Below are 22,957 nucleotides of genomic sequence, written 5' to 3' on the forward strand. Positions count from 1 at the left end.
TGAGCTGGAGCTGAAAATATTTGAAAGAATTACTTATTTTGACATAAACTTCTGCAAAGCTAGCCAGAAGATAAATGAAGAAAAACTGATACCAGTTTAAGGTGTACTGTTTGTCAATTACTTTCATATATATTATCACATCGAATTCTTAGAATAATCCTTTGAGATTGCCATTATCTCCTCCCTCACGTCCACTCCCATTTTACATTCATGGAAACAGGCGCAGGAAAGAAAAGTAATTTGTTCAAGATCATATAGTTATTTAGTATCAGAGGCAGGATTTGAGACCAGATTATGCTCTTTCTACAACCTTGCTGTTTCTTTATAAAATATAGCTGCATACTACAGGGGTCTGTAAAGCCAGCCTGGGTGGCAGCAACTGAACTGAAACTATCACGAACTGGCTTCCAGATGCATTTAGCAGTTGCTTCATGTGCTGGAGAACTGTTACATTGCACACCCTCAACTTTAGCTTTTTTAGTATTTAATTTACAAACAAGTCTGGCCCTTTGTCATCGGAGTAGCCAACACAAAGGGAGATTTAGATTCCGTAGTGTTTGAATCCACATAACCTAACTAAACATAGGTTACCTTATTCTGATGCACTGCTTCCTTCTCTTCTTCCTAAAAAGATTCACAAACTCTCTGCCAAAATGATAAGTGTTGTGGGAAATAAGTTTCTGAATTGTCATTCAGGGATTGCCTTTTGCAGTTGAAACTTCACCACTTTGTCAAGCCCTCCCCTGCCATCTGCTCCACTCTGAAATGGCTGCAAAGGTTGACAGGAGCTGCTTACATGACAGAGAACCATGTCTGGATAGAAATCTTATGCCATGAAGTCTCCTCTCATTTTTCCAGCTTGTTGAGCATTGGCTCCAGAGGACCACACCGTTAGGATCACCAGGGTCCTAGTGCAACATACCAGGTCTTCAAAGCAGCCCTTTCATCAACAAATCATTGCTCAAAAAAATGCATCCATACCAAACTCATAATCCAGGCTTGCAAACTCATCAAATCCCTAGCTCTGGAGCAAATCAAGTCTGAGTAAATTTGAAGTGCCCCACATGTATTTTGATGGCTTAATCTTTTAGTCCACTGGTGTATGTAAAAGAGACATGGTAGGCATATAGCAGGCATTGTTCCTCAGGTCTAATTATCAAATAATTCACTCGTTTTTGTGAGCAAACTTACTGTCTCGTGCCACTGTTCTAGAACCTACATCTCGTTTTTTTTTTTTTTTTTCTCCTTCTGTCCTAATCTTTAACTGATCAAATACTGAAGTTTCTTTTTCTTTTTCTTTTTTTTTTTAATTAACTAGCCTGGCTGGGCCTTTGATACTTGCTTCTGTGTTTCTCTAACATTTACTCCATCAGTTCATTCATTCATTTATTAATTCAGTATTTTTGCTTACTAGGGAATTTTTGCTGGGTGTTAATGCTAGTCACAGAGATTCAGTGTCTTTAAATATGCTTCCTGGAAGGGGAGATTGATACAGGAATTCTTATGCAATGGATACAGTAAGTGAATGTTGTAAAGATGGCAGGGAAACAGAATAGAGCAAGGAAAGGAGTAGGGCATTAAACGATTTCACAGGACATGATGGTGAGTGAACTGTAATATATAGTTTATTTTCCCCATTGGTCAGGGGGCTGGGGAGCATACCCCTGCTATTAGTCACTGATTGCTGTGGACTCTCACAGGTGGTGGGAATGGGTGGAAGCTAATACAAACTTCCAAGTGCTTCCAGACAGACCTGCCAGGAAAGGACATTTCCTCTAGGAGTCTTGAGGTGTGAGTCATTAGCAGCCAATACCTATGATATCTGTGGGACAAGAGCAATACAGTGACAAAGGAGATGGGGTAAGGCTTCAATAGCATCTGCTGCATAATGATATCTGATATTTAGTCTCTGAGTGGCTCCATAGAAATAGGTCATTGCATAGCAAGGTGGAGGAGTGATAGAGCTGTGCACATGCAGAGCACATAAACCAAGCTAGGTGTGGACAGGGAGAGATGGAGTAGTGGTGAAATGGGGGTGTCAAGGAAAGTTTCTCCAAGGCAATTACACATAAACTGAGTCATGAAGAGATGAAGACAGATCCTGAAGAAAGGTGATCAGAAAGAGGAAGGGGATTTCTGGCAGAGAGACTGAGCATGAACACTAGTGAGTATGGCTATGTTAAGGCAAGACCTTTGTGCACCCTGGGCACCTCTGCCTCTCTCTGGGCCCCTCCTCCATAAAAAAAAAAAAAAAAAAAAAACAACAACAAACATTGAAAAGTGTATTTTATAACTGCTTTGATGTTTATAGGACTATAATCCAGATTGTATTTTATTTTTTCTTTTTAAAATTTAAAAGACATTGAAACATTTTATGGGCCTGCCCCTAGTATCTTGGCCCTGCACTGCTTCTTTTAAAGGATATGTGGAGGACTCTGTAAGTAAAGGTAGGAACCCGTGGTAAGGCAACTCTGAGGTCAGCATTGCCAGATGCGTGTTTCTGTCTTCTTGCCTTTGCTTCTGTCCTCTGCCTGCCAGGATTTCAACTAATTCTCAACCCCTTCTCTTCCTAAGACAGGGCTCTACTGAGACTGGACTGGGTTGAACAGTATCACTCCTAAATTCTTATTTACTCAGAGCCTCAGAATGTGAGAAATAGGATCTTTGCTGGTATAATTGGCCTAAATTTAGGTAAACACCCTGAAATAGAGAGAGCCCTTAATCCATGAATTGATGACTTTATAAGAAATGATAACACAGATAGGAGACTGTATAATCATGGAGGAAGAGGTTAGAATGATGTAGCCAAGAAATGCCACAAATTGCTGGCAACCACCAAAAGCTAGGATAGAGGCATGGAAAGTTCTCCTTGGAAACTTTGGCGGAACAAGGCCCTGCTGATACCATGCTGTCAAATTTCTAGTCTCCAGAACTGCAAAAAAACAGATTTCTGTTGTTTAAGTCACTCTGTAAAACTACATTATGGAAGCCCTTGGAAATTAGAACAGACTGTCTCTGCAAAATGACTCCTCTGAAACTCGGGTGTGGGTGGTTAGAACTATCTAGGCAATGTTCAGCCCAGATCTCATAAACTCTTTGTGCATTACTTTCTGAAGTCACTTCCCAACACTGAAATCCCTCAATACTGAAGGGCAGGGAGAAGAATGGGCACACCTGGAAGTTGTTAACATCTTAGCAACTTTTTATCTTACCAGAGTAGTTTCCCATCTTCATTCATTGCATCACAATAGTTGTAAGCAGTGCTGAATGCTAGAAAATGGAACAGTGTCACCAAAGTTCCAAAGAAAAATGTTTGTTTTGGGGGAAGAGTCAGTTAGATGCATTTATTACTTAATATCTTTTATCCCTGATTCAGAAAAAATAGCTATAAATACTCTGCCTATAAAACCATACTTTTCCAGCTTTCTAGCTTTTCTAGTGTTCCATTTAAAAAAAATTCATTGAGAAATACTGTGTATACATCTATTTGGCCGATCAAGGACAATTTATGGTGTTTTAAAAAATATGTCCACAGCTCAGAAAACACCCATAAATTACTCTTTCCCCCCCTCTCCATTTTCATTGCTCTATTTCCCAAAAATCTCCTTTATTAAATCAGTAGTACAGTTTGGAAAGTTAATCTTTTTATTAAGAGTATTTCATCTTATGATTAAATGTTATTAAGAAGGAAGAATAAAATATAGACATAGGGCCTCCCTGGTGGCACAGGGGTAAAAGGCACAGCACTATCAAGCTATTGTGAGCCACTGCATCATGAGTTCGATTCCCAGCCAGGGAGCTAACCCACATAGCACAGCAGACCTCTCCTGTCTCACCTGCTGCTCCCCCGAGCAGTGTATTTCATCAGTCTGCCTGTTCTGTTCCCCACTCTGTCTCTGGTGAATCCTCACCCCCCCATACCTCTGGCCTACACCCCAGTTCTTGTATGCATAAATAAATATTTTTTAAAATAGTGATTAAATATTTAAAAAATATATAGACATAGATGTATATATACTCTTAGGTTTTTCCCTTTCCCCTCTCAGCAATTTGCTATTGCCTGAAGTAGGCGTGCCCATGGTAAATTTAGCTTCCTTGAATCTGATTTTAAAATGAGGAAAATAGATTATTTATATTTGCCTACTGGAACAGGAGGCTTCTGTTTAATTATGATTTAATGCCAACATGTAATTTTGACAATCTGTCAAGAAAACTCTAAAAAACACCTTTTGCCTTTATAGTATTATTTGATACAGCTATAAAAAATAACATTTGTGATGAATCCCAGGTGAGGGAACTGAGGCACAGAGACATGAGATTATTGAGCTCCAACCATGAAGGAAATTATATAAATAACTTAGGATTCCACTGCATCACTTTTCAATGAATTCTGAGGTTGGAGGCAGTTACCCAGCTGGATTCTCAAGAAGGGCAAAAGCTTTCCATTAGAAACTGTTCAGGCTCACAAAACCCAAGTTTCCATTTATATCTGCTGTCATGGATAGTCAAGCAGTGACCCAGCTGGTCACAGGAAGTGTGTGGGCTAAATGAAGGGTTGCTATCCAAATGATTACAATATGGCCAGATTCTGAACACTAATGCCTCAATAACATAGAAAGGGTTTTTGTTTGTTGTTTTTTTTTTTTTTCCTGTGGAGGGGGTTTGATAAACCCAGACTGGTCTGTGTTATGCAGTATATATCCTTTCTCTACTCTCTGTCAGTGAGAAGTCCAACCAAGAAGTATTGAGAGAATTTCAGCTGTTCTGTTTTCACTTACAGTGTTTGGGAACGCAACTGATGAGTTGATAGGCACTTGGAGAAAAGCAAATGAGTTTGGAGAACTAAGAAATCACACGTAGCCACCAAACTAGTAGAAGAATTTCATGGTTTTCTTCCTTCTGTAGAGAGAGTCTAGTTTCTCTACTTTTAGAGAATAATTGGCTGAACTTCTCATTACTTCCTCATGTAGTAGCAGCATTTGCATTCTTTCAATGATACAATGATACAATGATATGAGGCCTACATTTACATTTTTCTTATGCTTGCACATTAATATCCTATTGTTCCCTTAGGGGAATGGGTCATTATGTTAATTGTTCATTCAAATTGATATTTTCTTGGGCAGTCACAAGTCAGTTTAGACTGTGATGTAGAGAAGGATGGCAAACCTTAACTGGGATAAGAATTCCCCCTGAAGGTGTTCCTCAAGCTCTCCTGTTTAAACACTCCGTTTTCTATGGTTTTCCTTAAGGGATGCTGATGCAGTGGAGTTGAGGCATATCCATGGGCATGTGAGAGTTGCCATTAGGAAAGTGTGGGAAACACTGCCTATGAAAAAATGATCAAAGAAGGGGCATCTCTAATTATCAAATATCCCCCAACATTCCTGTGAAGGTGTTTCTCTTTCTTATTACTTCCCCAAACCTTTATTCTATACCTCCCTTTTCATTGCCAATCAGTCCACTTGGGTGTGTTCACCTCAGATTCATCAAGCCCTCACCATTTCACCTCAGCCAACAATTTCCATCTTATTTCTAGTTATCTCCAAACCACACTCTCATCACAGTAGTGCCATGCCATTTCCTTTTCCATGATGATGCCATAATGGGGTCTTTGAACCCTTTGACTTTTTTTCACATTCTATTTCTGCATGAACTGCTTCTCCACATTTTGTCCATAGCAGTTTTATTTCTTCTTCAAGAGCACAAACTTCACTTCCTTAGCAGTCTTCTTCAGCCTCTCCAGGCAGAGTTAATTCTTGTGTATGTGTGCACACAACACTTAGGATTTCTCTGATTATAAGGCATATTATGTTGCCGTTATTTGTTTACTTTTCTGTCTCTAAGGAGGAAGCATGGAGACAATGTCTTCAAACTCTATGTCCCAGTATCTAGCAGAGTGCCAGGTACATAGTAGGGATTTTAGAAATAATCGTGGCAAATATCTATTCATTTTTATATGCTAAGCATTGATAAGCAAAAAAAAAAGTATTACTTTCATGGAGGTTTGTATAGACAGCAATATAATAATGAATTATGTAGTGAGCAAAAGATTTGCTATAATGAAAATACAAACAACAGAGGCATTGCGGCAACGAAACATGTATGAGGGGAGGGGTTGACAATGGAGCTGAGTATTGATAATGAAAAGGAGTTATCTAGGGAGAGAGGGGACTAAAGACCCTTCTTGGTTCAACAAGTCTGTCCAGAGATCCTGGGATAGGAGGGAAAATGGTAAGGAAAAGAACTGCAAGATGGAAAGTGTTTCCAGAGCAGAGAATGAATGTACTTATAGTCAGAGGAAATGTTTTCATCTAGATCATATGGATTCTCTTAGGCCCTGTTCGGAAATTTTGTTTTTATTCTAAATTGCAGTGGGGAGCCAGTGAAAAATTAAGTGATCTTAGTGAGTGTTGTGATTGGATTTTTGTGGGCATTTTTACTAATCAAATGATGATATGTTTTACTACTTTTTTTTGTTTTGACCATGCAAATTTCGTAAGAACTAGAACTATGCCTTATATTTCTTAGTGTTTTCACCATGTGGCACTGGAAAATAAGTAGAGTGGGTGACCAAGAAATGTATTCATGTTTTATTTCGGACTCTTGAGAGTGAGGCTTTATGGAAACATACTTAGAAAATTAACCAAATCTACTGAATAGTTTTTAATGACATAACAATTTCTGTTAAAATTGCAAGAAATGTGTTTGATGTGGTTAATGGACAGCTGATTATCCACTACTATCTTAATCAACAAAGATTATTTCTTAAGTGTTTGGAAAGAAAATAGGCAGGGTTAGTTTCAAAAGAAACTGTTTCCCTAGTCCAATAATGTCATTTTATCACTCATAATGCTTATATTTTACTATTGCAGAATCATTACAAGGTCATAAAGACCCTTTGGTCTTTTAAAATCCTCTTTGAAAATGTAAATACATAAATGAGGGCAAGAGATATATTACAAGGGACAATAATATACTATTTAACTTAATAAGGTTATAATTATATACTGTACCTTGTAATATATCTCTTAGCTAGTCCTTAGTCATGTTGCCTAGCACCTGACACTGGAACATCCTAATAAATACTTTTGGGAAATTCTTGGACAGTAAATGTTGCATTGTCCCTCCCTCATACCCCTGCCTTCCTTCCTCGGATTGCTCGAAAATTATGAGGTAGGTTGCTCTGTCATACAGCTGGCCTGCTGGCACTATCTCCCGAAGGCTTTGTGTTTCAATGGATTTCTCAAATCAACTTTTCAGGAACTGGTTCTTTGTGTAAGGCCAGACCTTCATTAGAACAACAATGTTCCTAATATAAAAATAATGTTTTCTGATCTTCCATCAAATTCTCCAGATTTCTTTACTTGCCCCACTGTTTAATAACATTCTAGTTGCTGGAGGGGACATGAATTAAAAAGGAAGCCTTTGTTGAGGTTTTGGGGTGAGGGTGGTTTTTCCAGAGTATTCCATGCTGATTTAAAAAATTAAGAGCTCTTCATGACAGGGCACATTTCCCTGGTATACACATACTTTGAGCCTTTTCTTATTTTCCTCTAGGGCTTTCTCCATTCTGTCCTGTGGATTTCCACATCATTTTCATATTTGAGAATTGTTCCTCATTGAATGCATATGACTATGGCAAATCTTATATTATAAATATTTTAATTGAATAAAGTCTTTCTATTATTAAAAGTAACCATTTTATTTCCTCACATATTCACAAGGGAAGCCATAGATTTTATTTGGAGTTTTAATAAGTTACAGAATCACCACCAAAAAATAAGGAACTGATTACTCAAGTCACCATACCAAGCAAAGAACTGTTCCACTCATTTTTCACCTTCTCTTTTGAGAGATACTGATCTCAGGTTCTAATTCATCTATAGATTCTAGGTCAGGGATCAGCAAACTCTAGGACCTATCTGGCTAGCAGTCTTTTTCTATAAATAAATTTTTATTGACACATAGCCACACTTATCTACCTGATACCATCTGGCTGCTGAGCAGAAATAGAAGTTGCAATGGAAAACACTCGGCCCACAGAGCTGAAAACATTTACTATCCAGCCTGCTACAGAAGTTTGCTTATCCTCATCTATGACATGTTTCTATGTATTATTTGGTTATCAATTAAGCTACGAGTTCCTTGAAAATACATCTTAAATGCTATTTTTCTTTGTATTTCCGGTGCTTATCACACTGATTTGTTGTAAAGAAACATTCAAGTTTTAAATGAATGAAAGGAACCCTAATCCAACGATATAATCATGTACAAACTCCTCTAACCTTAAGGAATATGGGAAAGAGCCACTAAAAACTAGGTGTAGGGTGATTCCCTATCAGGAAAAATTTGAGTTGATTTTCTGGAAATCTTTATCAATACGGCTATCTCTGCTCTTGGTATGTTGCAAAGGTTCTGTTCTCATTCCAGCAATCCAGGTATAAGAAGGCAGAGATGTGGGGGAAGGACTAATGTGACTTTTTGCTGCTCCATGAGAATTTCCCCAAAGTATTTATAAGGATGTCCTGGTGTCAGGGCCTGGGCAGCATGGCCAAGAAAGAGCTAAGCTGTATTCTCCACTCATTCATCCCAGCAGGCAAATTCTGTTTTGACATTTGGTATCACATGAAATAAGGAGGTATTGGGGAAGTAAATGTAGCCAGTTTTCTGTACAGATCTTCCTTCCTTCGTTTGAATGCCCTTGGTTGACTTCCCCTACATATGTAAACCTGGAAATGACTAGAATATAATTTAGTTTTTATTTTTAATTCATAAACCAAATGCCTTGTTTAAGTAGGCACTGGAAAATACTCAATAAAATACTCTTACTTAGTTTCTATAGTAATCAAACCAGAGGTGGAAAATATGTCTGAAGCTTAACATACTGACCCTTCTCACTCTTCTACTGTCAGACATCACTGAAAGTTCTGTGTCCTGTGAGACAGAACCTCAGAATCCTTAAAATAACCACCACCAATTAGTATTGACACAAGATTAACATTTACTTACAATTGCTGGTTTTATATATTTCTAAATCTGAAAAACTTACTGCATTTCACCTTTTGTTTCCTCCTACATTCCTAACTGATAAATGATCTTGGCCTTGAGGGCAGGAACTGGGGAAGCCTGGCAAGGCAAGGCATTCTCAGCAGAGTACAGCGCAGATGGAGTGAAGTAGAATGAGTACTGGAAAGTCACCTAGAAGAAATTTGGAATAGGAGGGAGCAGCCAGGTAAAGGTGGGCATTGGCATCCTAGAGAGAGGTGAAAGGAGAGACAGAAGAGAAGGAGGGATGGGGACTTATTTTAAGGAATTGGTTCATTTGACTGTACAAGCTGATGAGTTCAAAATCTGCCCTGCTGGCTAGAAATTCCAGCAGGAATTGATACTGCATGCTTGAATGTGAAGGCAGTCTGGCGGCAGAATTCCTTTCTCTTTAGAGGTTATCAGTCTTTCTCTCAAGTCCTTCAACTGATAGATGAAGCCCACACACTTACTGAAGGTTATCTGTTTTACTCAAAGTCTACTCATTTAAATGGTAATCATCTCTAAAAAATATCATACCAGCAACACATAGACAGGTGTTTGACCAAATAACAGGACACTACAGCCATGGCAAGTTGACACATTAAAATTAACCGTTACATGGTGCACAGGTGCACTGGTGACAGAAACTCTATGGGGACTACACCTGAAGGGGTGGGGGGAAGCAAATATTGTTTAAAAACGAACAGTGATGTAAAAAATAAAAAAATAATTAAAAAAATCTATTTAAAAAATTAACCATCACAGTCAGTATAGGTACTTTCCAGTGGGAGACAGATTTGTGATAGATTTTTTACATGCTAAATTTCATTTGTGACAGATTTTATATTTTAAATTCATTTACATAACACTTTTGGTTTCACAGAAATGATTGGTTAGAGCAAAGTAAGTTTATTTAAGTAAAACAGATTTGATTTAAAGAAGATTATTAAATAACTGTTGGGTACAGATGGTATATGAAGGTTGTACCGAAACCATCGAGATTAGAGGATAAGTGACAGAGAATCTCTATACTCTGGTAACAAGGAAATGTCATAAGGAAATGAGGGTTAGAAAGATTAATACTGCTGCCCTGAGCAGAAGCCACGGACAGATAATAAATGTGAAATAAATAAATGTGAAGTCTTCCTTTCTGCTGATGTCACTTTTATTTTCTAGCAAATTCTTATATGAAACAAAATCAATTTCTAGCCTATCTACTGTGTCTTATATAGCTATATACATTTCCCTTTTTCAGTAATGTCTTACTTTAATTATCATAGCCTTATTAAAAATTTAGATATCTAGTGTGTTAAGTTCTACTTCCTATTCTTCATTCAAAATTTACATTGATAAACTTATTTGTTTTTCCCGAGAATATAAGAATTTAGTCAGATTCCCCATAATTTTCATAGAATGTTAATTAGATTTTGTGTAAATCTAATTGAGGGTTGCAATGAATTTATGTGTAATACATTTCTGAATTTATGCACATTTTCAGTCAACTTGAGGTTTGTAACTAGAGCACAGGTGCCAATGAATTCATGTAAAATAACAAAAAAGACATTTTGTCTCTGTCGCCTTTCTCATTTGAGCAATTCAAATGTATAAATAGCTAAACAAAATTTAATTCTCTTTCATTTGTGCACCTAAGTATCTGTTTACGATATAATGCAACAATGAAGGATCCAGTGACTGGCCTCAGTTGGAGAAGAATAAGAGAAACAATGATAAACATTCTTAGTGGATGGATTTAGAAATACCTGAAGGGAAATTTCCATTTCAACTTTTACTTTTTATTGACATATAATGGACATACCAGATTAGTTTCAGGTGTAAAACATGATTAGACATTTATATGGAATGCAAAATGATCTGCGCAATGTATCTACTTAACTCTCATTTTAATTCCTTAGTATTTCAAATGAAACCCATGATTCCTTCCTGCAAGGATCCTTGTCTGAGTGTTCACTTCCCCCCTCCTTCCCCACCCCCCCCTTATTTTCTCTGCTGTCCTCATGCTGGTGGTAGTTCTCTGGCTAATTCTTTTACTCTTGAATCTCTCCTGACAACAGAAAGCAGTGATCAGACAGGTTGAAAGATTCAATGGATATTTAATCTGATCTCATTTTAGCCATGTGTAAGAAGCAGCCTGCTGTGCACTAGAATTGTAATGCCTGGAATTATCTGATTCCTGCAGGCCTCTCGTCCTCCTCTGTCCTGGTGAATGACTGCTAAGGGAATCTAAAGCATGTAAAACATGGAAACTGTTGATTTGTTGACTTGGTCATTGAACTGAACATATTGCCTTCTTGCTGGTCAAACTAAAGAGGGGCATCACAGATTCTACATTTTATTTACAAAGTCAAGGCATGTAAGTGTATTTACCTAAGGTGCTTTTTCACATCAGACACGCAACAATGTTTTATTTTCCTTTATTTTTTTTTTCAGGAGATGGTGAGTTTGATTTTGTTTGGATAGAGGTTTGATTTGCTCTCAAATGTTCCAGGGTGGAGAGAGACTGGGAGAAAGCATATGATGTATAGGTCTATATAGTGTTTTCATCTTTGCCATCAATGGAGAGAACAACATACTTGCTTGCAGCACAGAATTTGGAAGCAGGATTTCCTTCAGGCTTCTTTGGTTCAGAGGCAGATCAGGAGTTTTGATTCTTTATGCCACCTTTTCTATCTGAACACTCCCTGTGATCTTTGTTTCCCTCCAGCTCCTGGATGATGGCTTGAGTTCCCACTTTGTTCTTTTGGGACACTCACCTCAACCAGTTTATTTTCATCTTTCCTTACTGGTCATTCATCAGAAGGTTGAGCTGGAAGTATTTTCTCCCCACCACTTGTAGGGGACTACTGCTCTGTGTCTGAGCCCTGAGACCGAGCAGGAGGGCTAGTGCCTCCTTTCACTTAAGGATTCTCCTTTGGTGGAAGAACTATTACCTTTAGATGCTGTTTAGGTTTGGGAGATTTCATTGGAGAGTGACAGTCTTCCTCCTTACTGAGTGTTTCATTTTCTAGACATTTCTCACTATCCTTTGTGCATTTCAGCCAGATGTGTCTGAGGCCCCAGTCTGTGAAGACACACTTCTTGTCCTCTATGTTCCCATTCCTGACTTTCTTCACCTTGCCGCCTTGGGTGTCTCTCACAGCAGTCGTTGTAATTTTTTGCTCATCCACCCAATCACTTTTTCTAGGTGGGTAGTAATCAAAGCCGTGGAAGGACTGGCCCTTCAGTCTATCTGTTTTGACAAGATCCTGATTTCTATCTCAGCCAAAAGAACCATCATCCATCTTTATCCTGTGCTTGGTCAGTGAACTCACTTGAATTCTCCTGTTACCCAGAAATTCATCATTGAGGCTCAGAGCACTGTGCAAGGATTCCAGGTCCTCAAAATCAGTGTAAACAAATAAAAGCTTCCTCCTCTCTGGATTGCTGGGATCATATGGTAAATACACTCTGTTGATATTTAATCCTGTAAAGAATTCCTAATGGAGTCTTTATCACATCATATGGTAGTGTCCCTAGGAAAGAAGAGATGGTTGTCAATTTAGGAAGGTGGCTTCAGTCAATATTGGGTACCCCAGCAGCCTATGAAGCAGATGGAACGGTCCTGCTTCAGGACCATTGGAGGTGCCCCATTCACATCATTGCCATTATTGTGCAAGGGGTTGAAACCTCTTCTTCAAGGTCATCTGTTTCACAGCCCAGCTGATTGGTTTGGGAACATGGGTACTTCTTCCATCAGTTTGTTCATCTTCAGTCAAAAAAATCTGTTAAAGGGATAGTGCTCTCCTTTTTCTTCTTTTTCACTGGGAGAGAGAAAGAGACTATTCTCCTTTCAACTAGACTTCCAGCTTTGAATCGAGATATACAAGCAAAACAAACCAGCACAGCCAAAACAAAGGAATCCATGTCAGTAGAACATTTTAGCTGCAAAGACTGATGATCTGAAGTATAGAGATGACATGATGTGACTGGTCAGTTCACTCACCTGAAGGAAACATCTATTTGTGCTGGCTAAGGAAGTTACAATATAGAAAAGTTGACACATAGCAGAAGAAAGTGGAGGAACAAACCAAAGAGGGGAAAATTAAATACAAGGGAAGTCCAATAAACAGAAGCAATAGTAAAGTTGAGATCTCATGGTACAAGAGTCGTAGAAAATTAGGGTGGCCACTGAGACTGCTGGCCCTCAATGATCCACTTCCCCCAGTATTTGCCTTGTGTAGTTGCCTCCATCTGAATCTGAGTTGGGACTTTGACTTATTCTTTTTTTATTTAAATATTTTATTTTATGTAATTCTTACATCTTTTTTCATCTTTGCACAATGTATGCATTTTCATTTTGATTATATTCCCCATACAATTGCACCTCCCCCTTATTTTGACTCTAGTCCTTCTTTTCCCCGCCCCTCCCCCGACCCCAGTGTGTCTCTGGTTTATAGTTGCTTGTTGATTTTGATTTTTACTTTGTATTGATTAGTCTTTTTCCTGCTCTCTTATTTAGGTTTTCTAAATTCCTGCTACGAGTGAGACCATCCAGTATTTTTCTTTTTTTTTCTGGTTTATTTCGCTGAGCCTGATCCCTTCCAGCTCCATCCATGTTGCTGCAAATTGCATGTGTTTATCTTTTTTGAATGCTGAGTAATATTCCATGGTGTATATGTACCACATCTTCTTGATCCAGTCATCTATTTTTGGGCATTTGGGTTGTTTCCATAGCTTAGCTATTGTAAATAGTGCTGCTATAAACATAGGGGTGCAGGTGCCCTTTGGAATTACTGTTTCTGTGTCATTTGGGTAATTACCTAGGAGTGGAATTGCTGGATCATATGGAAGCTCTATGTTTAGTAGTTCAAGAAATCTCCACATAGCTCTCCATAGTGGTTGGACCAGTTTGCACTCCCACCAGCAGTGCAGGAGAGTTCCTTTTTCTCCACACCCTCGCCAACATTTGTTGTTGCTAGTTTTTTTAATATGTGCCATTCTTACTGGTGTAAGATGGTATCTCATGGTAGTTTTGATTTGCATTTCCCTGATGACAAGTGATGTTGAACATTTTTTCATATGTCTGTTGGCCATTTGCATTTCCTCTTCAGAGAAGTTTCTTTTTAGCTCTTCTGCCCATTTTTTGACTGGATTATTTTCCTTGTTTTTGTTGAGTCTCATCAGCTCTTTGTAGATTTTTGTGATCAGTCCTTTATCATTAGTGTTGTGTGCAAAAATTTTCTCCCAGTCGGTGGGGTTTCTCTTTGTTTTGGTTATTGTCTCTTTTGCTGTGCAGAAGCTCTTTAATTTGATGTGGGACTCTGACTTATTCTAACTAAGCCTAGTGGCAGAGTAACCCTATAACAGTAACCCCTATGAAGTTCTGCTTTTGTGCTGTTAGGAAACCTGATTTGCCTTGTAAGAATATTGTTATCCTGTGGGAGCTACGCTAAAAAGCCCATAGGAGAAATCACATAGAGGAAGAGTCCCTGAGAGAAAAACACAACCATCCGAGTGCTCCAGCTCAGCCCAGGCCCCTGCTGGATGAAGTTACATGAATGACTACTGATGATAGAAGAATCACCCATCTGACCTTGGCACATACTGCAGAATTATAAGTAAATAAAATAACTGCCTGTGTGATAAGAGAAACAGAGTCAAGGGTCAAGATTAAGTGACTCTACCATCTGCGACAGAGAAGCATAGGCCAAGATCACAGAGACTGGGCCTCCCTGGTGGCACAAGGGGTTAAGATGCAGCACTATGAAGCTTGCCACAGTCACTGCAGCATGAGTTCGATCCCCGGCCAGGGAGCAACCCACATAGCGCAGCAGACCTCTCCTGACTCTCCCTCTGCTCCCCTCAGCAGTGTATTTCAGTTGATCTGCCTGTTCTGTTCCGCACTGTGAATCCTTTCACCCCCCACAACTTTGGCCTGTACCCCAGTTCTTGTATGTATAAATAAATCTTAAAAAAAACCCAAAGATCAGAGTGAGCTTGGTTGCTGCTTCTTAGCTCTGTAGCCTTGCAAATTATTTTATATTTCTGGGCTTCTTTTTATAGGTAAAATAACAAAAATATTTCTTCCCCCACAAGATATATAAGAAATGAGATGAGTGAAAATTTGGGACATGCGTTAAGTACCCATCAAACATTAGCTCTATTCCCTTTCCCTTCTGGGTTCCCTCATCCCCCGGGAGGCCAAAAGTGATCTAAACTATATTCAAACTGAAGGGTAATCCTGCTAAAGGCAGTTCTATTATAGGCCAATTTTGTACTTGGTGTATATGATAAACAATCATTGTGTTTATATGAAGAAGAGATAAACTGCTAAAATACAAGAGGGATTATTTTTAATGATGTCAGGTTTGGGGGCCATTGCTGAAGCATGTGTGAATGTGTGTCTCAGACTGTTAACATCTGCTCCTCTGGACTACTGCAATTGTTTTTTTATTTTTTTGCCAAGTGTTATCAGACAAAGTTTGGGTCTTCAGCTGAAAGGTTACTCTCAGCTTATTTACTGCAGAGGGTATGAAGATGTATAGTTCCCTTAGATTTTCATAGAAATGTATTACTAAATCAATTGTTTGTAAGGTTCTCTTAGGCAAAAGCTGCAGATTTCAAATAGTACTGGATAAAATTTGGTGTTTGTTGAGTCCTTACCATTATACCAGCAGGTGATTTAGGGCCCCAAGAGAAATAAGTCCCATGATGTCTGTCTAAATTAGGTTATGACTAGGCAGATAACAGGTTTCAAGTTCTCTAAGAGAACACACAGACACACACAGACACACACACACATACACACACACGTTGCGAACACAAAACACAAAAGACAGGATAAAGGAGAAAAGATTAAAGCTGTCTGAGTCTCAGTTTCCAATAGGTAAATGAGAAAGCCAGACAAGACAGTTCTTGAAGGTCACTTCCAGCTGTAAGGGCAGAAAAGAGTTCTAAATCCTGTGCCTGCACTAGCCCTTCGTGGACAGTGAGTTTGAAGATACTGGTTGCTCTCCAGCAAAACTTGAATTGCAGAGCTTTGATTAGAACAAAGAATCAAAATACTCTTTCAGATTATGTTTTTTAAATTTTATTTTTAATTGTGTTTTTATTGTTTCCATTTTATTTTAGAGGAGGAATGAAAGCTCCAATTTGCCAAATTGTCACACATTTCCTTGCTCTACAAATGCCCTAGCAAGTTAACCTAAAACAAATTTTTAAATGTGTTTTTAATGAGAAACTTAGATTCTTGAAATTTGTCTTAAACATTCTTTTCTTTAGCCCTCTTAATAGGGCTCTGGAGTGTCTATATCTCAGTGTCAAGAGCATGGCAAAGAAATTCGGCTTAGTTTAGTAATTACCTTGCGTTAGTCTACCTCAAAGTTATTTTTCTCTTCATGGCTTAGAAGAGCCATATGAATGCTTTAATTCTAAACATCTGATGTTTGATTCTAGACACTTTATTTTAAACAATGCTTTGATTCTATAAGTTCCAGTGGAGAGGATAGATGAATACCAGGTGATACTTAGCCTATTAAAACGGACATATCAAAAGCTTACACAGAGTAAATTCTTAGAGGGATTCTGATTAAGAGGTCAAAATGGAAGAAAGCATGAGAAAATAAGAGAGCTAACATCTTCTCTCCAAATTAAGTCCCACAATTATAGAGGGTATTTGTTTTTGCACCATTTCATGGTGAGAGGGAAACTCCCAAGTTTTCCTGTGTGTTTCTAGAATATTGTCTCTCACGTAATATTACATCATGTTTCTCAAACTCTCTGTAGTAGAAAACCAGTGTGCTTCCCCACCATACCTGCATCTTCTGTGAATTGATACTTGTACAAAATAAACTACAAATCAATCACTGGAAACATAAAACATAAAGATAATCAAAATACAAGCCTCAATCATTTTTATTATTAGAGCCAATTACTTCATCAAATTGCAATAAACATTTCTAAGCATGCTCAATTTCAATTTCTATGATTATTAGGCTGCAGATGACAACAAAAATATGCAAAGAGGCAGGCACTAGTCCATGAAGTATACTTGGGTAGCACTGACTTAAATTAGGCTAAGAGTATTCTCTGGTTTCAATAATCCTTTCATGGTTGTTCCTATGACCTGAGCTCCTCCTCTTTACCTGAATGTTGGGACTTTAGTTGAGAATGCTGCGACTACAATTCTCTGTTTCGCTTCACTGATGCCATCTTGGAACCAAAAGAAGAGGCATGAGAATGAGTCAACCCTCAGAAAGTAGAACAAAGTCATGGGGAATCAGAGGCTGGATGTATTCCTGCATTATGGGCCAATAAATTAAAAGTTTTGCTTAAATAAGAATTCTCGTTTTCTGTCATCTGCAAGAGAAAAATCCTATGTGATACAGTGATTAATTTGCATATTTACCCATGAACTCTCAACCAGTTTCTATTTATCAGAAATCTTTCCAAAATAGAGATCTGGGTATGCTAGGTTCTGGGTTTTAAAAATTTTCACTTCCCACTCTTTAGTACAAGATTCGAAGTTCTTAAACTGTCATTCAAAGTCTTTCACAATTGAGTCCTCTTCTAATTTTTTCTCAATCTAAATTTTTCCAGCTGAAGTTTCTTCTTCTCTCATACTCAGGCACATACCTTATGATTTACCATGTATTTTATATATGTCACACAGGTTTGTTCATACTCCCTCTGGCTGGATTGTACTTCCTCTTCTCACAGCCTTTTCTGACTTTGTAAGAATAGAACTTAAGAGCATAAAGTGTTCCTTATTCTTAAAGTTTAAGCATTACACATCACCATCACTCATGCTGACTCAAGGGCTGATTTTGAGAGTATGGCAGGAGGGCAAATCAATGCACCATGGCCTTTGATACAAACTGTATTTAGATCCCAAAGACCTTATTTCATAGGGAGTCTAATATGGTTTTACTACCAAAATCTCAGAAAGCAGCAAGCTTAGACAAGATGTAAACTTAAGTGACTCCTAAAATGAGTGAGCAAGAAATGGAAACATACTTCCACACCAAAACAGGTCCCCAAGTGTCCATTACAGGTTTATTCATAGTATTTCAAGAATAGAGACAACCCAAATGTTTGTCTGCTGATCAATATACAAACAAAATAAGGTATATCCATAAAATGGAATGCTATTTGCCATAAATAGAAATGAACTACCGGTATATGTTAAAACATGGGCAACCTATTAGAAAACATGCTAAGAGAACAAACCACATACAAAAGGAGACATATTGTATTATTCCCTACACATTAAATACACATATATATATAGCAGAATAGAGTAATGGTAACCTAGGGCTGGAGGAAATGAAATTGGAAGGCGAAGGCTAAGAAAAATAGAGTTTCTCTTTGGATGATGAAAATGTTCTAAAATTGATTGTACTGATGGATACAACATTGTGAATATACTAAAAGCCACTGAATTATAACATTTTTAATGAATTAATTGTAGGGTATGTGAATGATATTTCAATAAAGTATTTTTTAAAAAGAAAATTTATAGGAGCTTTATTTAAAGCTTCCAAAAATGGGAAGTAGCCAAGATGTGCAAAATGAATGGCTATGTCACCTGTGGTATATCCAGACAAGGGAATATTACTCAGTCCTAAAGAGATATGAGATATTAAGCCATGAACTTACAGGGAGAAAATTTAAATGCACATTCCTAAGTGAAAGAAGTCAACCTGAAAAAACTACATATATGATTCCAACTATATGACATTCTGGAAATGGCAAAACTCTGAAGACACTGGAAAGATCAGTGGTTGCAAAGGGAAAGGGGAAGATGGGATGAATGGGAAGAGCTCAGAGAAGTCTTAGGACAGTGGAACTACAATGTGCTACAACGGTAATGCTGTTATACATTTGTTTAAACACAGAATGTAGGACACCATGAGTAAACCCTAATGTGAACTATGGTCTTGAGTGATAGTAGTGTGTCAACTGTTGGTTCATTGCAACAAATGTCTCATTCTGGCACTGGATTTTGACTGTCAAAGATGTGTGTGTGTGTGTGTGTGTATCAGGGGAAACCCAGACCTTTGTACTTTCCGCTCATCTTTACTGTGAACCTAGCACTGCTCTTAAAAACAAGTCTAAGCAAAGAGGAGGAGAAGGAAGGAGGTGGGCAGGGGAGGAGATGGACATGGACCTTACAAGGTCCATCTTAGTTGGCGCCAATTCTGAAGATTACCCTCTCCCATCTCCCTCCTTGGCAGAAGAGTTTTTAAACTTATTTTCTTACATTGTTGTTAATTTCTGGGCAGGATTTGATTTCTACCCTCCCTGTAATTCTCCCACACCACAGCACCTGTGATCCCTCTCCACTGCCCCTTGTCCTCGTCCGCCCCTCCACCTTTTGGCCCCTCTCCCTCCCCCTCCCCTGCTCTGTGCCTTAGATCTGTGGTCAGCTGCAAGTTTGTCTTTTTCCTGATCCTTTGTTTGGTTTCTCCATATTCCACATATAAGTGAAACCATCTGATATTTATCTTTTTCCTTCTGACTTATTTCACTCAGCATAATCCCTTCCAGCTCCATCAATGTCTTGGCAGAATTAATTGCTCAATTGCTCCTTTATCTGTGTTTTCTTTGTGTCCTTTTTCCTGTTCCTTTAAGTTTAAATCACATTGTAGTTGTGTGCAGGTATGACCTTCCCCAGGGACAGAGGTAATGCCTTATCTTACTGATATTTATACTAGAATACAGAGTGGAATGCAATAAAGAAACTGTTGTTTGACTGAATGACAGGCAAATTAGTCCTTTAAAAACAGTTTTGAAGAATTTTGTCCTAAATACTGTTCTTCAGAATTTTCGTTGTCCCGAACATAGGCTATGTGGCTTAGCCCAGGGACAGTGATCAGTGTGTGAGTGAGAGAGCATTGAGGACTGTTCCTAGAAAACTGAAAAATAAGATATGAGAATCCTAAACTAATCATTTATCTATTCTGAGTCTCACCATATCGACTCGATTCATTGAGCAAAGCAGCGGAATGTATTCTTCCTAAGAGACAATGCGGATGGTGACAGAATTATGATGGTCTGACTTACGATTTTTTGGCCTTAACAATGGTGTGAAAGGGATACACATTCAGTAGAAACTTTACATCTAATTCTGATCTTTTCCTTAACGAGTGATAAGTGGAGCAATATTCTCTCATGGTACTGGGCAGAGGCAGCAAACTCTGCTCCCAGTCAGCCATGAGATCAGGAGGGTAAAGAACTGATACATTACAGTTCACTGTGCTGCCAGTGCTTTTCAGATACTGCCTTTTTTGTTTTCACATACCATCATGTCTGCTATTCACTTTCAGGGCATCTTCAGTAAATTATATGAGCTATTCATTACTCTTTTATAAAAGAGGTGTTCAGTGATTTGGGCCAATTATAGGCTAACATGTCTTGAACACATTTAAGGTAGACTAGTTAAGCTATGATGTTTAGTAGGAAGTTCAGTTTATTAAATGCATTTTAAGCTTTGATATTTTCAAATTATGATGAACTTACATAATGACACCATAAAACAAGGAAGACCTGTAAAAACAATTGCAGCATGAAATCTGGACCAGATTTCTGTATGGTTACTTAGTCAACTGGAAAAAAGTCATGGGGGTGTGAGAAGATCTCCCTCCACCAAAAGTCATCTCTGTCACCTCCTGAGGGCTGCCTGAAGTGTTCTGGTGAGAGCTTTATTATATGGCTCTGGGGCTGGATATATGTAAAATGAGATGTATTTCTGAGAGAGATGACATTTTAAACTTTTATTATTCATTTATACCTTGCTGGAAGTTATATGTAATATAGTTCTTGAAAGCAGATTTGAAGAGGGCAAGAGAATAAAACCTACATAGAATGCAAAGGAAAAGTTACCTAAGAGCTGATAGGATACCTTTCTCTTACTTCCCAAATTTGCCAGCATTGCATGGACAACATGAATATCTTAGCCACACTGCTGCTTTAATTTTAGGACTAGGGGATGCAATTTAAGAACTCACTTATTAATATTATTGTAAATATTATTAGCTGAACGATCTAGGGAAGTTGCTTATCCTCTTTGAGCTTCAGTTTTTTTTTTTTAAGATTTAATTTTATTTATTTATGCATAGAAGAACTGGGCGTAGGCCAGAAGTGGGGGGCCTCCCTGATGGTGGAGGGGTTAAGTCTCAGCTCTATCATGCTATGATCACTGCAGACTTAGTTCAATCCCTTGCTAGGGAGCTAACCCATATATGACAGAGCTTCAGTATTTTTCCTCGATGAAAAAGGCATGATAATACCTTTCTTGCTTATATCACAGAGTGGTTGTAAAGTCCACTGAGATCACTAAAAGTTAAATACTTTACAAATAAGACAAATTAGTTATTTATAGTTGATGTTATTGTAAAAGGATATGTGCTAAGAACCTCTCCTACTAAATATCAATGGAGTTTATTTTTTGGTGGCACAAAAAGAAAAATATTTGTATCTTTTATATCTTGTCCCTTTAAATTTTGAAGGAGCTACTACCAGGTTATGAAAAGGAATCTTATTTGCATTTGGGGAAAAGCCTTATTAAAACTTCTTTAGGTTTTAACTTAAGGCATGCATATGTAAGTAAGGATATCTAGCCAACCCATGCCCTTTTAAAAAAGAAAAGCTGTTCTTTGACTATCTTCTCAAAGAACTGCTCATTTATATCAGTAAATGGAGAGGGTGGGCAGGCAGGGGTGCCTTCCTTAGGAGTCCCATATGTTTGCACAGTTAAGACCCAGTCTCTCACACTTCTTGAATCTATTCCAGGGATGGCTTGACAATTCACAAATCTGGGGGAAACCTGTCCTGTGCAGAGTGTAACTCTTGACTGCTGTAGGGTTTTGCTTTAAGTACCCTGAGGTCCTTAAGGACAAAGACCATGACTGATAGGTACTTGCATTTCCTAGTTTCCAGCAGTAAATGTTTATTAAGTGAAAACTTGGCTGGGCTGCATATCAAGGTGAGGAGGAAGTGAGGCTGCTTGGCAGATTTTATCCTCAAGGCAGGTTACCCGTTCCTGCATAACTGAAAGGAAACTCTGCCTGTCAAGTGACAATGTGAGGCCATGGGTGTCAAATAAAGGGCATTATAATGTAAAGAAGTTCAGAGGACAGAGGACAGCTGTCATGAAAATAAAGAGTTTAGAATAGTAGATGTAGATAGAGGGGAGGGAGGTGTTGGCATCATTTAAATCTGACAAGAGGAGCCTGAAAAAAGTGACAGGTTTTCGAATCTATGTGGGTGTGACTATTTAGTGAAGAACTTTTTCCCACAAGGAACGCTTAGGGAAAAATGATTATATTTACAAGTTCCTCAAGGATAATCAGGGAAGGCTTCTCAAGACCAGATTTTGCTCTCGGACTTTGACAGTGGTAGGTCCAACCATGCCCTGAGATGATGGAGGAGGTCAATAGTTTTGCATATCCCAGCCAGCGAGGGTGAAGGACTAAATGTGTGTGTCATCCCATCCCTTGACCCACTCCCAAATTCCCAGGTTGAAATTGTCATCCCAGAGTGATGGTAATGGTTGATAGGGCCTATCAGACATGGTTAGATCTTATGAGTGGAGCCTTCATGAAAGGGATTAGTGCCTTCATAAAAGGGATGCCAGAAAACTCTCATTCCCTTTTTGCATAACAGGAAGTTGCAGGGAGAAGCTTTCTATCTAAGAACCAGGAAGCAGGCCTCTGCAGACATGGAATCTGCTGGAAACTTGATGTTGAACTTCCCAGCCTCCCAAACTATGAGAAATAAATGTTTGTTGTTTAAGCCACCCAGTCTATGGTATCTTTATCATAGAAACTCAAACTAAGACAGGACTATGTATATCAGTTAGGAAACCGATATAGATGGCAGGGATTATCTGTATGTTAGGTAAAGTAGAAAGGAGTAGGGACAAAATTAA

General features: G+C 38.4%; 1 pseudogene; it reads right to left on the bottom strand.

Annotated features, from left to right (window-relative positions):
• Positions 1-11,235: 11,235 nt before the first annotated feature.
• LOC119231408 (eukaryotic translation initiation factor 4B-like) lies at positions 11,236-13,043 on the bottom strand (annotated as a pseudogene).
• Positions 13,044-22,957: the final 9,914 nt, after the last annotated feature.

The sequence above is a fragment of the Talpa occidentalis genome, unplaced genomic scaffold (genome assembly GCF_014898055.3).
Source record: "Talpa occidentalis isolate TD23 unplaced genomic scaffold, MPIMG_talOcc4v2.1 talOcc4.7, whole genome shotgun sequence".
In the NCBI taxonomy this organism is placed as follows: Eukaryota; Metazoa; Chordata; class Mammalia; order Eulipotyphla; family Talpidae; genus Talpa; species Talpa occidentalis.